The sequence below is a fragment of the Callithrix jacchus genome, chromosome 12, assembly GCF_049354715.1.
Source record: "Callithrix jacchus isolate 240 chromosome 12, calJac240_pri, whole genome shotgun sequence".
In the NCBI taxonomy this organism is placed as follows: Eukaryota; Metazoa; Chordata; class Mammalia; order Primates; family Cebidae; genus Callithrix; species Callithrix jacchus.
Genome location: NC_133513.1, coordinates 75,353,376 through 75,369,916, shown reverse-complemented (window position 1 = coordinate 75,369,916; position 16,541 = coordinate 75,353,376). Strand labels below are relative to the sequence as shown.

General features: G+C 35.4%; 1 protein-coding gene across 2 annotated transcripts in view; it reads right to left on the bottom strand.

The window, feature by feature from the left end:
* The window catches only part of PCDH15 (protocadherin related 15), a 1,854,109-nt gene that overhangs the window by 1,140,294 nt on the left and 697,274 nt on the right, over positions 1–16,541 (bottom strand). For both annotated transcript variants that reach the window (XM_054243050.2, XM_054243053.2), the window contains exon 3: positions 2,409–2,459. The gene's annotated coding sequence lies outside the window, so the exon portion shown is untranslated. The remainder of the gene's footprint in view (positions 1–2,408; positions 2,460–16,541) is intronic.

Sequence of the window (16,541 nt, the reverse complement as noted above, 5' to 3'; positions counted from 1 at the left end):
AAAATAATCACAGTGTATCCTCATTTTACCTTGATAAGAGTAGAACAAAGGCACATATTGATCATTTGGACTGTGGCTATTCATAATTCCTCTTCTCCTAGAAGTCAATCAGAAGGGCCTATCTAATAAATCTGAGATTTACTGCCTCAGAGATTTTGCTTCTACAGATTATTCACAGCATGCTATCACTCAGGCCGTGGGAAGAATGGACTAAACACGTAGGTAGAAGACTTTTGAAGTCATAGCAATTTTTGAGCTGAATGTCTAGGTGAGCCTTTATTGTCCTGCACTCAGACAAAACCTCAACGACAAGGGATGAGTTTAACATGTGAAAAAATTAATTTTACCGTGACTGTATTTTTATACCTTCTGTTCTCTGAATAACAGCTTAGGGAAGAGGAGTTTGCCCCCTTTGCACTGCTTATCTCATTTGTCAGAGGCCAGTAAAATTCTTTCTTTAATTTAAGTATATGATGCCAACTAATAATATTCCTAAAAGAGGCAAAAAATTCCCTCTGCAAATGTTATTTTACTTGACTTGGGATATTTTTATTGCAAGTTGTCTTTCTGTTTTTGTTATTATTTTGGGAACCAAAGAAACAATAGTTCTTATTATGTTGAGGTATATATCACTAAAAAAGACAAGCTAAATCAGTCAAGGTTTTTTCTGTTGTTGCTAGGTTTTTTTATTTTTTTTTTGCCATACACATTAATCTACTTTTGTTTTAAAATTTGTATGACTATTGGTGATAATATAATTGAAAATAGCCAAAGGTACCCAAGCATTTTTTTTTTTTGAGATGGATCCTTTTTCTGTTGCCCAGGCTGGAGTGCAGTGGCACAATTTTAGCTCACCACAACCTCTGCCTCCCAGGTTCAAGGAATTCTCCTGCCTCAGCCTCCCAAGTATCTGGGACTAAAGGTGCACATAACCATGCTTGGCTAAGTTTTGTAATTTTACTAGAGATGGGTTTCACTATATTGACTAGGCTGGTCTTGAACTCCTGACCTCGTGATCTGCCCACCTCATCCTCCCAAAGTACTGAGATTACAGGTGTGAGCCACCACATCCAGGGGTATTTTTAAAGAAACAAAATAGGTAAATATAAATGCAAATCAGCTATTTTTTATTAACTTTCCATTTTATTTTGCTATATTCAATTAGAAATATGCATTAAAAGTATAATCATAAAGCATTCACATCTAATTTTTCCTCCTTCAAAAACTAGAGGAGAAACAGCTGAGACATACTAGTTTGAAAAGATTCCAAATTCTTCTACCCAGTTGTTGATTTTTCTAAAAGTTCTGGTGAGAATGTAAGAATAAAAACATGACTAACATAATGAACTACAGTGTTTCTTCCTTAATTTATTACCAAGATTAAGGTGCGACTAATTTCCTAGCCAAAAAAAAAAAAATTGCTTAGCTCCATGAACTGGATTTTTACTTATAATATGAATGCCAAGTCATGCCGATTTTTTTTTAAAGTTTCTTTTCATTAAGATTTTCTAAAAGCCAATGCCTTGAAGATTGACATTTACTTTCCAGATTTTAAGATTTCTGCCCTTTCCTCCTTCCTTCCTTTTAGTCAACACTCAGGCAGAAGAATATTGGTAACATGAGTCTCTTCAAAGAGAAAAGAGTCACAAATAAGAAAACTGGCACATCCAAATGCTTTTCTTGTTAAATGCAATATTTTCTCCTTATAATATACAAAGTAAAAAAAAAGTGAAAGTGTTTCTACTATTAAAATCTCAGGTAATATCTTAATTCAGATCAATATTGAGTGCTTTTATATAACTCCAATAAGCAATCATATATTGAGAATAAAGAGCCATATACATATATTTACAAAAGGACTATTTAGATGTCTTAGTGTAACCCAAATTCAGATTTTAGATTTTGTTTTTCCAAATATTAATTACTTCATCCTTTTCCATAGTCTTGCTCCTGTGGCTGTTGGATTTGGACAAATGTTTCTACATGAGTTACATTCTGTATATCAATTGCTGTCTTGATCAATTGTTGCCACATAATGTGTTGGCAAGAAAGTCTTTGTTGGATGGCAAATAAGCAAAACAAACATTTTTATTCTGCTTCAAACAATTGATACTGTACTTGAGTAAAACAGCAAATAGTGGATTTCTCTATGCAAGTGGGTTTTCAATAAAAGGAAAAAACAATCACAAAGTAATTGCAATTCAAGTAATCAAAGTAATTTGGATTCAAGTTATAACTGTCATCTATGTGTCACATAGATGTGTCACATAGATGACAGTTATAACTTGAATCCAAAAACCAACAATCTACTTATTATTTTCTTTGGAGACAGATCCAGCTCTTAGTTTTTACACTGTTGATAGGAAATTTTTAAGAAATACTTGAATATTAAATAAAACATATCATACCTTATTTGCGAGTCTTTGGGATGGTATTCTGAAACATGACAATGCAAATTCCTGTAAATAAAAAGAACATATGACTAAGGCATTTCCCAACTGAATTGAAATAACAATTTTGTAGTTATTTAAAATAAAACTATTAGTTAACTACTAAATTTTTTAAACTTCTGGTGTTGATATAGTTTATAGCGTGCCTTATATGTTCTTACAGCCAGAAACAAATGTAGCATATGTGTATACTCTTGGAAATGTGTTAATTCTACTTAAATTTTATATTCACAAAATTTTTTTTATCAAGTGTTTTCAGATTCAGATACTAAATCATTCTGGAAACTAATTCTTCAAATTTCACAAGCAGTATGGAAATAATACATAAGGTATATTGTGTTTAGATTTGACATGCTAGATGTTTTACCTAAAACTGAGCAATAATATAACTGAATATATTTGATGAGTACAACTGAGTAATAAAATAGCCTATGGAAAAAAATCCTTCTTTATGTATAATATAGTTTGGATATCCCCTGCAAATCTTAGGTTGATATGTAATTCCCCGTGTTGGAGGTGGGCCTGATGGGAGGAATTTGAATCATGAGGGGAGATTCTTCATGGCTTGCTGCTGTCCTGATGATACTGAGTTCTTGCAAGGTTCGATTGTTTAAAAATGTGTGACACTGCTCACTCCCACTCTCTGTTGGTCCCACTCTTGCCATGTGAGATACCTGCTCTTTCTTCATCTTCTAATATGATTGGAAGCTTTCTGAGACCTCCGCAAAAGCAGATGCTGGTACTATGCTTCTTGTTCAGACTGTAGAACCATGAGCCAACTAAACCTCTTTTTACATAAATTAGCCAATCTCAGGTATTTCTTTATAGCAATGCAAGAACAACCTAATATATTGTAAATATATTTAATATGTTCATTTATTTAAAATAGAATAATATATTTCACATTATAATATTTTGAAGAATATTAATATAAAGTTTTGGATAAAATAATACAATAATACATTTGGGTTATTTTCATATCTGAAAAAACTACAATTTATTGTGTTGGCTTTGAGACAATATATGTAAGTTAATATTTGAGAGAAGATAATTAAGGTATATTTCAGGATGACAATCACATTATATTTTATTTATATTTTCCAGACTTTTCAGCAACTCTCACTTCTCTCAATAAATAAGATAAAGATATAATAATCCATTGTATCATTGTTTCTATCACATAAATACCTAGTTCAGTATTGCCCTAAGTAGCATTTATTTACTGCCTAGAACAAGGCAACCTCCTATGAGTGCACTTTCCTTTTTAAAATGTAGTTCCAAGAAAAACAGCACAAGAAACACTTTGTATCCTGAATACATAGATGACGTGTAAATATGAAGCATAAAAGATTCTAATCTAACCATAGCTTCAGTATTTCATATCCATTTAAAAAAATACAAAACCAGTAAATTAAGAGATGTATATTTGTTAATACTAAGTGTTTTAATGTAAAAGTGAAATGTATATTTTGCAATAAGAGACAAAAATACATAATCATAGAAGAGGAAATAAACTTGGAGACCAGGGAGAGTGAATTCCACGTTTTTTGGGAAGATAGAGGCTTGCTTAAGGTCATGAGCACATCCATAATGAGCCTGGAATTAGAAGCTATCATAGAATAACATCGTCATTTAAAAAATTATTACATGGAAAGAAAGCTGTATGAAGTTCCTGTAAATAATTTATTTGCTGAACTTAGAATATTTATTTGTGGAAATTAGATGAATAGAAAGTGGACGTTAGTTATATCCTAATACATTAAGATGATGCAAATAACTGATGCTGAAATCGTTTATCTTTAAGATATTTTTAATGTGTTCATTTTTATCTTAATATTTCAAATTTTATTATTTATCACTAGGATACAAAAAAATATTTAAACAGTGCTCTTTCTTTTTCAGCTGTTTCTAAGTGTGAGAAAAATAGATTTATAAAGTTTATAAACTATCACAGGAATGATTTTATTTGTACTTCATAATCATGATTAAAGATGACCTCTTTCTATTTGTATTCTTCTTAGAACTATCTACAAAGGAATGGCACATTTTTCAAATATGTATTTCAATGGAAAACAGACCATTTTAGAGTAGCTTAAAATTTGCTGTGTGTGCCATAATCAAGTATGGTTTTAGAAATTAAAGACACTTAATCAAAGCCTCCCTAAAATGTTTCTCAATTGTAAGTTATTCTTTATGTGATTATGCAATTAGTTGTAAGAAAAACAATTAAACCATATAAACTCACAAGAGATTTACTGTGTTTTTGTCACTAATTGCTTAAATTTTTAAGCAATTATTAATTGCTTAAAAGCAATTAATTATTCCTTATTTATTTATTTAAGGAATGTTCATATTTATTGATCACTACATACCAGGTGTATCTGGCATTTTTCTGGGCACCCGGAATATATCGATAAACAATTTTTCAAGAGTCTTTTACTTTGGCTCTTACTTGGAAGCAAACCCAGGAAATAAATAATGTGCAACACAACTAAAAAAGTAAGTTATTTATAATATTCAAATGTGATAATTTTAAGGGGAAAAAATTGCCACCGCAAAAAAAAAGAAAGTTGTGAGTAGGGTGGCTGCCATTTACAGTTTTGAATAAAGAGAACTGAAAGAGATTTGAGCAGTCTTAAATAATCATTCAGGATTTTATCTATAGTTTAGGATAAAGTTTGTTAGTATTTAGTTAAGGTGCTACCTAAATAAGCGATAAAAACTAAACTTGTTTGCATGTAAAATGGAAGAAATTAATTTCACTCCACTACATTTACAAATAAAATATCCAAGTACTTTGCATTTTACAGATTTCTTCAGGAATGCCTTTGGCATTAAAAGCACTGCTGTGATTTTTTTTTTTTTTTTTTTTACCACGAATATCACCAAGATCTATTCCAATTTGCTTAAACAAAAAAGTGTATATATGACAGTAGATAAATGGACAAATGGCAACAATACCATTGTTCTAGATATGAATTTCACTACCCATAGGAGCATAGTGTGGAAATGAACCTTAAGTGACCCAGTTTGTCTCAGTCTCAATGTAGTAAAGTTGTCACAAAATATTTTAGTTTCAGAATGAGCAAGCCAAGTTACCAAGAAGCTCTTCCCTTTATCTTGTAATTAGGGCATTTTCGTAGTATTAGTCACCGTGTAATTTTCAGATTGCTTTAGGAATTAATTATTAAAAGACACAGCACTATATTTTCACATCTACTCAGATATCATTTGTGCTCCAGACCTTGTGATAACAATAACCAAGTGAATATTAAACCAGAACAAAGCAGCCAGGCATGGTGTCTCATGTCTGTAATCCCAGCACTTTGGAAGGCCAAGGAAGGTAGATCACTTGAGCTCAGGAGTTAAAGACCAGCCTGGGAAACACAGATTCCCATTTCTAGAAAAAAATACAAAAAAAGTAGCCTGATGTGGTGGCACCTGAATGCCAGCTACTTGGGAGGCTGGGGTAGAAGGATCACTTGAGCCTTGGAGGTGGAGTTTACAGTGAGCTGAAATCCGCTCACTGCATTCCAGCCTGGTTGACAAAGTGAGACTTGTCTCAAAAATAAATAAATGAATAAAATAAAATAGGACAAAGTCAGTGCATTAAGGTTAGTTTTCTGGAATTGTTTGATTGGTACAATTTTATTGCAGAACCTTATCAGCCAGTGTCAACTCTCTCTGAAATATATGCAGTACTGCTTTTGACCATAGATTTTACTGTTTATAAGAGATAGAGAATTTTGTCATCTGGTGGCAATATACATGCTAATAATACGATTTTTTCAAGAATTTGCCTTATATTTGGCAACTGACATAAACACATATATTTATTTCATGACCATATTATTTTAGAGACTTACTCCCATTTTAAATAAATGTCATTTTTTTCTAACATCTAATCAATGTAATTTACCTGGCACCTACATAGACAAGGCTTACACAGTCCTTATATGACTTATATCATAATCCACTACTTCTGTAGAAAATCCTCACTAAAAATGACTTGATAATGCTTGTGAACTTATAGTTAAGATCCCTATTGCCTCTTCTAATGAATCAGTTTGATTTATTAGAAATATTTGTAGTCATTTATTTCAAAAGTTCTAGGGATAAACTGTATAAAACATATTTAGGAGAGAACCTAATATGGAATGGATTCATTTTTTCTCATTGGAAAAATCACAATATTATAATTATGCATATTAGATAAATATTTATTAAGAAAATTTACCAAATATTCATATTGATAAATTCCAGTTCAAATAATTTTTTTTGCAATGTCACAGGATTCATTCTTCCAAAAGCTCATGAAATCATAGCTTCAAATTCACCACAAAGTTTAATGTAACTGAAACAAGCAAACAACTGACTGTCTTATTTATATTTAAGGAATGAATTTTATTTTATATCTTGATACTGAGTTGTTGGACTTATCAATAAATATATGCACTTTCATATATTACAATGTTGGGTAAGAAACAAGTGTGGATGCACATTTCATTATCCTATTTGAAAGAGCTGATACACCACTGATATTGTTTGGTTTTCTGTCCCTACCCAAATCTCATGTTGAATTGTAATCCTCAATGTTGTGGGAGGGGCCTGGTGTGAGGTGATTGAATTATGGGTCAGATTTCTCCCTTGTTATTTTCATCATAATTTCTCAGGAGATCTGGTTGTTGGAAAGTGTGCAACACTTCCTCCTTTGTTCTCTCTCTCTCCTGTTACCATGTTAAGACATCCTTGCTTTCCCTTGCCCTTCTGACATGACTATAAGGTTCCTGAGGCTTCTCCAGTCATGCTTTCTGTACAGCCTGTAAAACTGTGATTCAATTAAACCTCATTTATTTATAAATTACCCATTATCAGGTAGTTCTTTATAGCAATGTACAAATGGACTAATTTAACAGCAAACCAGGATATATATCATTTCTAGGTGAAGTGTCAGTGCCCTTACTGAGGATCTATAATCCCCCCTGCCCCAAATAGTTATAATCTGTTCTAGATAAATAAATTCGTACAATGTCTGTGGCTTGGCTTCATTTTCTCATTAGCTGTTTATTTCAGTCATTTGAGAGGGAGGGAAAGAGCATGAGCTTTAAAGACAGCCATACATATGCAGCTCTGTGATGCACTTTCAGCAGTCACTGGACTTTGTGTACTTGGGTAAGCTGCTTCATCTCCTCTGGTTATAGGTTCTTTCCTAATTAGGGGGATTATCATCACAATGCACATAATATAGAACCTGGCCTATTTAACAAGTAATGGCTTTTATCCTTGATTCATCAAATTATATTTTATTCTTTAGTTGGCCAAATATTTATGACTATTTTCATTACCTTTCCCTTTCTCAATGCAGAAAAGAGTGCTCTTCATAAAGACAATGATTGGAGTTATGAAGGAGGAGACAGATGAAGTAGAAAAGAAAAAAAGGGATACCATGCCAGTAAAATAAGCACTATAGTGTTCCTTTGGATGGGAAGTGGCTACACCACTAAACAATTGAATATGCAACTTTTATGAAAATACAATTTCAAATTTTATAATATTCTACATGTTTAAAATAGTTTTAGCAAATCATTATTATCTTTAACGTTAGTTGAAGCTATTATTTAAATTCACAGGTTAAGAAAATGTATCCAATTTATTTTGAAGAACATTCAAACTTCCAAAGTATGATAGTTAAGAATTTAATGATCACTTTGTTTCCCATTATAATGTTTTCCTGTATAGGCTATATATAATATTGTAACTACAAAAACAAAATGAAATCTGAAAAATAAAAATAAAAACAAGAAATAAAACCTATTTTGTGCCATCATATTTTTGGAAAAAATATTTTCAGAAGCATTAAAGAGCACTAAGTATAATTAAGCCATAATCTAGAATTAGAAACAATTTAATAATAGTTTGATTCAAAAATAAAAGTTATTGTAGATATGATCATGAAATTTCCTGACACCTGATTTAATGCACTGTGCTTATTTCCTAAAACAACTCAGAGGAACCAAGCCATTTGTATACAAACACAATATTCTATATGTCTTCATTTTATAGCAGTGCTTCAACAGTTATTTAAATGGGAGAGTTCATTTGTCAAGGGAATATGAAGAGCATGGTTCCCTCCCACAACAATAAAACAAAAGGCTGCCAAGCCAAAGTGTATAATTGGTAATGCTGAGCCATTTATTCTGAGTGCACTCTAGACAGTGACATTATTACTATTATGGCAGAAATAATAACTGCCTTTTGGAATCAAATGTTCTCACTGGTTTTAGTTAGAATGTTGTCCTATTCCTTTTAACATGATACTGATGCCCTCAGTTTATTGCTTTTATGACATTTTATATATGTCAATGGAAATAAAATACCAGTCAGGCCAATGAACAAACAAAGCTAGATTTTTTTTTCTAGCTGCCCCACACTCTATCACATCACTTCAGTATGTCCCACCTCCATAGCTCTAATTAATTTCTATGTGCCATTTGAGGTATCACAGCTCACCATCAGAAGGACAAGAGGTAAAGTGTGAAGAAAAGGCAAGAAGGTGGGTATGAAAAAAATACAAAAAGGACAAAGATAAAATATAAGAGAAATAAAAATTATATTTTAAAAATTGCTTTTGTTCTTTGAGCATCTGCTCTGTGTCATGCTCTGTGTCATGTCTCTATTACCTATTTCAGCTCTGGCCATGCAACTACACTATGAAGCAGAAATGACTATTCCTCTTTCAAACTCATATAAGAAAACTAGTATTCAGAGAAGTTGTCTGAGGTTCCACACCTAATAAATAAAGGACAGAGCAAGGATTTGGCCTCAAAGTCCAGATTCTTTCTTCAGTTGCACAGTGCCATATTATAAAGACGTTGATACACTGAAATAGAAGAATAACATCAAAAGCATTTCTTTTCTTTTTCTCTCCAACAAGGATTAAAAATAATAATTATGTCAGAAATTGGACACAGGCTTTAATCCTTTAAATTTCTTTAATTATTATTTTATCATCATAAACACATACAGGCAAAATTGTATTTATTCCACCGAAATATATAAAATCCTGGCATAGCCAATGAATTTATTTGATAAATTATGAGATGACTTCAGTTAATAGAGTTTCCAAATATACTGTCAAAGAAATAGAATCATGCAGTTATAAATTTTTTCATATTTTTCTTCATTTCTAATGTGACAAGTTAATTATTTGATCTCTGTATCACTATAAAAGCTTTTAAATAGTTCAGATGATGTGAGATTATTTGAAAACAATATAAGAAATGCCAGCTCCTAGAACAGTTATAGGAATCCCAAGAAGGCAAGGCTTTTCAAGGAAAGTAGGTCGTGAAAGAGAGAATTGCTATAATCCTTAGAAAGCTGGACAGAGTGTTGTCTTTTCCAATGTTAATATGAGGTTTAAAGCTTCCCTATGGAAAGGAACAGGGGTTGAGATCTCTGAGTCATGCAGAACTATTCCGTTAGAACAGGACTGTTGCATGCATGTCATGAATACAAAATTTTCTCCCTCTTAACACTCCGTTTTCAATATGATAAGCCACTTTTAATGCAGCAGATTAACCGATTTACTTTCTAAATATGCTCAGATTTACTTTCTAAATATACTCAGATTAAGCTAAATTGGTTAATCTCATTTGGCCTCACATCTGGTATGAATGCGCAATTCAAAAGTTTACATCGAGGAAACTGTATAGTAAAGACAGAGGAGGAAAAGGTAAAACCTTTCTCTCATCCTCCCATCAGAGTGAGCGTCCTTCAGGCATTAAACTGCCACAGAAACTGTATCTGATATTCCCTAAGAAACAAGTGAGGGAAATTAAAAGGGGCCAGTTCAGAAATTTCAGAAATTTCCCAGGTGGAAAGGAACCCAATGTCCAATTTATAATTAAATAATTCCAGAATGTTATCCAGGTCACTGAAAGTCTGCAAAATATTGACCTGGATATGCAAAGAATCATCATCGGTGGAGGATGCGGATGACTATTCTCCCTGAATATTCTCTTTCAAACACAATTTCTTTAAAATATAACTCAGAAATCGATTTGGTTTTTTTTATTTTCTCTCTACTTTAACTTAAATTGCAAAAATTTAAATATGTTTTCAACTTGGGTCTGGTAGTAATTTACCAAGCTCATATTAAAATAAAAATAAATTCCCAAATAAATGCAGGTATACACACATACACTTTGACGATTTTAAATTTTATTTTGTTTTCTCTAAGTTTAATTTCATAATATAGACTCCAGGATTTATGAGATTATTGTGTGAAATGATGTGGGTAAAACAGTTATCTCAGTGGTAGGCTCTAAACTAATTCCTAGGGTTAATATTCCTCCAACATCTCCATGTCAGTTTGCTTGAGAAATAAGCTGAAGGAGAGAGAGTGCAAAGATTCTGCAAATTCACAAGATAAGGGATGTTCGTTTATAAAGGTACACCCTAGACATGAGACAGCGCGTACACAGGAATCCATGACGGTATCTTGAATATCATGTTATCAGATATGCTAAGAAATGTTAAAAATCCCACCATCAGTCACTCCCTAGGAATTTCTGTTTTCTCATAACATTCTTAGGTCTTTACGTGAAGACATCATGTTAACATGTTAACATATTACCCTAATAACTGTTGGCTCCTCAGAACCTGGCACACTGTCTGGAAAATAGGAAGTATCCAGTAAAAGTGAGTTTAATTGCAGTAATTGGCCACCGACCCAATGGATCCACATTTTCTGCTTTTTCTATATGCACCAGCCCTCTGCATTTTCTTTTCATGGCAGGAGTCACAGAGAAAAGGAAAGAGATGATTCCTTTCCACTAGTGTTTAGTGGTAGGTCATTGATGACTCAGCAATAATTCAAATAAATATTTTTTTTCTTGGGAAACAGGTAGTAATTACTGAACAAGAAAGCAAAATTAGTGATAGAAATAAATATATGACACACTAAATACATTCCAGGTATGCTTCTAGCAAAATAACTAAAAAATATCTGATTGATAATCAGATATAACCATGCATATATTTCTTATTTTTTATATTCTCCAAAATGTATTGAAAAAAAACTGAATCAGAAACAAACAACCCTTCCTCTGGATACATTATAAATTCCCCTTCCAAACACTGCCGCATTTTTACCGTTGACAACTGTCATTTCCACAATGTGTTGTCATGTGATGAAGACGTCAAGTACTGAACTTAGTATGTATGCAGTCTTTATCTGCGTTTTCACTCTATGCTCTCCTGGCCTCTGCCCTTTGATTCATATAAACCCTCATTATTGTTATGGTTGTTGCTAACATTATTGTTAAGTCTCCCTGGGAACATTCATTTCTATAGATATGGTGTTCTCCAAGAAAATGTGAAATTTATCCTCTTTGCTCCCCAAATTGTCCCTTAAATTAGTTTATGTCTGCAAGCACAATAATAAACCAATGAGATATATGTGTGACATTGCAATGTTATGATTTAGGGATAATTACTTTTTGTACTGCAACCTGTTTAAATTCCTAATGACACAATTGACAATAATCTTAAGAAATTTGTATGGATAATTATACCCCACAAATGCTGGGCTTTCTCAATGAAAGAACTGGAAAACCCTAAGTTAGGCCTAAGAAGTTGAGAACCCTGGCCCTTCTTTCTGAAGAAGTCTGCTGTTACATAGCTGAGATACTCAGACAGAATTTTCTGCTGTGAGAAACTCAATCCAGAACTTCTCAGAAACACACAGGCTACAGAGACACTGTTACAGGATTCTCAGGGAGCCACTTCACCAGCTGAAAACCTCTGTGGCCAGTGGTGCTTTTTGTCTGAGTTTTGCTCTGGCCCACTGGGCTGATTATGCCCACTCACCCTGGCAGGCTGTGTTCAGTTCTTGCTACCGGCTTGTAGCCCATGCCTGCAAAGGTGAGTAAACCTGGCCCAGAGTGGCAAGGGGTACGTGAGAGAGGGTGAGGTTCGGCCACTGTGTATAGCCAGCACACTGGCTGCAGCATGGCTGGCACAGTCACCAGCTCCCTGACAGACTGCAGCTGGACCAGGTCGTACCATAACCAGCCATGGCTACAGCTCTTATCTCCTCTCTTCTCTCCTTCTTGTCATCTGCAACATGGCCAGCAAGGGGCATGTTTTTGCCCATTTCCCATTACAGTTAAAACTCTTTTAGCCCTGTCATTTACCAGATCCAGAGTTCTTGTCCTGCATTCAGGAATAGGTACACAGAGAAGTGGAGCTTTAATGAGCAATGGAACAGCCCAGAGGAGACCCACAGTGGGCCACTCATTTCTGTAGCCAGCGTGGCCTGCTTAGTATTCAGCTCTCAGCAGAAAGGGTAGCTCCTCTCTGCTGGGCAGATCATCCCAATGAGTGTTCAGCCCTCAGCAGAGAGGGTAACTCCTCTCTGCTGGGCAGATCATCCCAATGAGTGTTCAGCCCTCAGCAGAGAGGGCTCCGCTTTGCAGCTGGTCACCCCATCATCTCTTCAGCTCTCAGCAGAAAGGGTAGCTCCTGTCTGATAGGCAGGTTGTCCTGACGAGTATCCAGCTCTCAGCAGAGAGGGTAGTTTCTTTCTGCAGCTGGTTTTCCTGTCATCTCCTCCAGCCTGGCCGAGTTCAGGGATGATATGGGCTTCAGAATGGAGAAAGTGTGTGCTGATTGGTCCATGTGCTACCATGGGCAGGCCCAGAAAATGCATGACACATTCCCACTCCAGTCTGCAGACCCACAGCCCAGTCCCAGGCTTCAGATCCTCCCCAGCTTGAAGGTGGGGCTTCACTGGGACCCCACCTTCTTCTGAGGAGCCTGTCAGCCTTCTGCCTCTGTTCATGGCACCCAGGCTATTCAATTCAAGGGGTGCCTGCAGGCCAGTGCAGAACTTGTCCTCAGTCCTTGCCTCAGCCTCCCTCTCATGCTTGCATGGAGCAGGCCTGACCATGGGGAGAAGCCAGATAGTAGCTGAAGTCAGTACTGAGCCTGTTGGAGAAGGGAGGCCTTCCCAGATGCTGAGAGTGCAAAGATTCCCAGGTTCATAGCTGCAGCTGCCCAAGCTGTATCTGAGTGGGTGGGTTCCTGACTGATCCTGGCTCCCAAGAGCACCTGATGTCTGGGTCACCGCAGCAGCTTAGGCAGCTATGGGTGCTCCTAGGGAGCTCCCATTGCTCTGTGGAGTGCAGCACCACCTTCACCCAACTCTCCCCACTTGGGAGCACTTCTCTGCTCACCCTTCTATGCTGGAAAATGCAGCTCTTGCTCCATCAAGAGACTCAGACTGCCCCATCATGGCAACTCCCAGGGAGGTGGTCTCCAGGGGTCTCTCAGGGGCAGGCTCTGGGGACTGCCCTTCTCTTCTCCATGTTTTCCCTGTGGGGCCTTCAGCTGGGTGCTTTCAGGCTCCCAAGGCACAGCAGAGAGCAAGGTTGAGGCCATGGGAGATGCTCCAGGCCTGGGAGAGGGTCCTGCCTGGCTCTGTGAGCATGGGGATAGCACAGTTAGCTTTTTGAGGTGTAGGCACAGAGTTCCCATTGCTGCCACTAATGCTCCCAAAGTTGCTCCTGCTGCCACTACTGTCACCTTCTCACTGCAATTGGCTTGATGACAGCAGCTGCTCCAGATGCCTGCTACTGCCATCAATACCACCAATACATTGTTCTGTCATCAAGGAACAATCTCCACTGCACCAACTGGGGAGAGTTATTATATTCCTGAGCAAAAGACTCCATTCACTCTTCATTTACTTAAGTTCTGAAGGTAAGGATAAAATGGAATTACAAGTATATATATTTTTTCCTTATATTTGAATGTCTATGTTAGCTGTTTAGTAACATGCTTTGTTTAAAAGGAGATAGTTCCTTAGTTTCATCATGAACAGTAATAAATTATTTTTGATTAAATTAAGATTGATATCATCATTAGAAATCTAGTCCTAACCCTCAGGATTGAGAAGGGTATTTAATCCCCTTCCTTTCTGTGTACAATATATTAATCCCCATCAGATCACCTACCCACAGTGAAAATTTGTCTGACTACTCCTTCATTTTACCAAAATTCTTTTGATAATACTACAACATTTTTAACTTATTTTGATCCTTTGTATTCAGAATAGGGTATGCAAAAGAATACATTTTGTTAAATGTTCATTCAGCAAATCAGTGAACTATTAACTATTTGTTGAATAAATAAATAAATGAACAAACAAGTAACACAGCAGTATCAGCAGAAATAGGACCCGATACTGTATCTCAATAAAATGGGACTGCATCATGTGGTCAGGGTTCACCAGACTTCACTGTGCAGAGGTAACTGAGATGAGACAGTGGAAATCATAATTATTACAGTCTGAATTGGAGCAGCAAGGAAAAAGAAAGCACAAAGACATACTGGAGTTGAGATCAGTGCTTGGGTATCAGGGAGGGACCGGTTGACAAGAATGGAATGAAAATAATTACATAATCTGGAAAGGATGAAGTAAAATATCTGCCCTAGTACCTAATTTTTAAGACTTTGGGTTTCACTCATAGTTTTTATGGAAGCCCCATTCTAAGGCAGATCACACAAGTCTTCAGATACAGTTTTACTGGTTAAGCACCGATTTCACAGAAGGAGTTCAATTCTTACTATGATTACTTTGGAAGGAAGACACATCTTTAACAAAGCTAAACCTCCATTAGCCTTGTATCAATTGGGGCAATTTTTAAAAATAAGTTTTTGAAATTCTAAAATGGTACTGACTTAAGGAAATTAATTGATGAGTATGAATGAAAAGTATAGACATGGCTGGATATACAGAATCAAAGGATGACATCGGGACTTTGTTATTCTAGTCTCCTTAGAGAAAATATTAACTGTGAAAACAGTTAGAAAAGATAAAAAAATGTTGGAGTTATTATATATGAACTTTAAAATCTTCTCTACAAAATTAAAATGCAGCTATAGTTTATAACTCCGTTTATCAGGTGGAGAACAATTAGAAATAAAAATAGAAATAGTAAAGTCAGTTAAGTTTACCTAACTTAACCAGATTGCACAGCTTGAACCAGGGCACTGTTCCGACTTACACGATAATTAGACCATCCAGAAGTGAATTATAGAGGTTGTTACAAACTCCTATGTATTATTTTCAACCCAGGTATCCTAACTGATTAAAGGGAGATCATGAAAAAAAGAACAATAGTAAAATAAAGTAGAGAAAATGTGGTTGTAGGAAAGAACACACAAGAATGATGATGATATTCCTGGCTGCAGGGATATTTACCTTCAGACGTCAGCTATTATTCCTTCAGTGAGAAAATTTTAACCCCTTCCTCCTTTCACTACCTCTCACACTTGCACCTCTCAATATTCTGTGCTTCACTCTGTGTATTTTCTTATGGAAAAAAGAGAGGTCACAGGACAAAAATAATCCAGCCTACAATATTCTGTGGTATTACAGCTAAGAATAAGCAATCATAAAATGATCTCATAACCAAAACCCGGCAGAGACCCAACGAGAAAAGAAAACTTCAGGCCAATATCCATGATGAACATAGATGCAAAAATCTTCAATAAAATATTGGCAAGCCGATTGCAACAGCAAATCAAAAAACTTATTCATCATGATCATGTAGGATTCATCCCAGGGATGCAAGGCTGGTTCAACATACGCAAGTCTATCAACGTAATTCACCACATAAACAGAACCAAAAACAAAAACCACATGATTATCTCAATTGATGCAGAGAAGGCATGTGACAAAATTCAATAGCCCTTTATGCTAAAAACCCTCAATAAACTCGGTATCGATGGAACGTATCTCAAAGTAATAAAAGCTATTTATGACAAACCAACAGCCAATGTCATACTGAATGGGCAAAAACTGGAAGCATTCCCTTTAAAATCTGGCACTAGACAAGGATGCCCTCTCTCACCACTCCTATTCAATATAGTACTGGAAGTTCTAGCCAGAGCAATCAGGCAAGAAAAAGAAATAAAGGGTATTCAAATAGGAAAGGTGGAAGCCAAATTGTCTCTATTTGCAGACGACATGATAGTATACCTAGAAGACCCCATTGCCTCAGCCCAAAAACTCCTGAAACTGAT